Source organism: Aptenodytes patagonicus, chromosome 17 (genome assembly GCF_965638725.1).
Source record: "Aptenodytes patagonicus chromosome 17, bAptPat1.pri.cur, whole genome shotgun sequence".
NCBI classification, from domain to species: Eukaryota; Metazoa; Chordata; class Aves; order Sphenisciformes; family Spheniscidae; genus Aptenodytes; species Aptenodytes patagonicus.
The window spans coordinates 589,522-591,000 of NC_134965.1; positions in this window are offsets into that span (position 1 = coordinate 589,522).

Below are 1,479 nucleotides of genomic sequence, written 5' to 3' on the forward strand. Positions count from 1 at the left end.
TTCCCAGAGCACAGCGACTTCCCTTCTGCTACTCAAAACCTGGAGGGAGTGTCCTGCCTTGCGAGGGGGGATAACGTCCACAGCTCAGCGGGTGCTGGGGGGGCACTAGGCTCGACTTCACCATGCTTAGCTGGACCAGGACCTTGGGGTGTCCTGAGCCCGCTCTCACCCAGTGGCAGCCCTGGCTCAGCCTCTGCAGCCGTCCCTCCTGCTGGCACTGGGGACGGGCAACCATGGCAGCGGTGCCCAAGCTGGGGGGGGCTGCCCCGGCAGGGATGGGGCAGTGCTGAGCCCTGCTTGCCCCTTGCAGAGGGGCGTCTGCAGCTGCCCCAACCCTGCTGGAGCCAGGCCTTTGGCTACCTTTGGAGCTGCTCCAAGCAGGACGGAGAGGGGATGCAGGGATGATCTTGGGGTGGGGGGGTACGGAGGAAGGCTGAGCCTCCCCAGCACAGGGTTGAAAGCGGCTGTGGTAAGGGGACAGCCGGTGTCCCCCGGCACAGAGCCCTAACAAGGGGCAGCTCCGCTTTGGGGCAGGCTCTGTGGAAAAGTTCTGTCTCCCCAGCAGGGCCAGCCATGCCCAGCGCCTCGGGGCTGGCTGCCACCGGCGGAGCCGGCCGGGCTGCCGGGGCTGATAGCCTGTGGTGGTCAGGCGCCGGCGGCCCCACCGCTGCCCGATAGCTGGGGCCCAGCAGGACCGCTTATCTGGGTGAGCGCTGGAGAGGCAGCGAGTTACTTGGCAAGTGCCAGGGTGCGGCAAGGGCAGGTTGTTCCCACATGGGCACCGCGAGCTGGGACATGCGCATGCCCCAGCAGCATCGCCATGCCGCGATGCCACCAAAGGTGCACCAAGCTGGCTCAGGGCTCAGCATCGTGGGGCTGGCTGCAGGGGCGGGGGGTGTGGGGTGGGGGGGTGTCTGGCACATGGGCTGTACCCCTGGCACAGGGAGGCAGCCCTGCACCCCCAACCCCCCCCCCCTCCCCGGGCAGCCCCCACCTCACGCTGTGCCCGGCTCCCCCGGCTGGACTTTGGAGCCTGTCCCGCAGCCAATATTGACTCTCCTGCCCCAGGTCACAGCCCTTTTATCTGCCCAAACAAATCCTCCCGTGGCAGCCGGGGGAGCCCATGAGGCTGCAACCCCTCAGCGGTGGGGGCCAGGCAGGGTCCCTGCCCTGGCACCACCACCACCACCAGCCCGGGGAAGGAGCGGGAGCCCCTCGGCGTCCGTCCGTTCCCCCCCCCCCCGCCGGCACCGCACAGGCAGTGGGAGCTCCTTCGCACCTCGACTGCCGTGCCGGCTCCCGGGGGAGGCGAAGGCTTTTCTCACATCAGTCGCTCCACTTCTCCCGCTGTCCCCGGCACCCCCGGAGGCGGCCGGGAGGCGGCGGGGGGGGGGGGGGGGGGGGGGGGGGGGCGGATGAAAGGCGCTTCGCAGCATCAATCATGGCAGCACAAAGCCCTGGCTCAGCACGGTGGTGGGC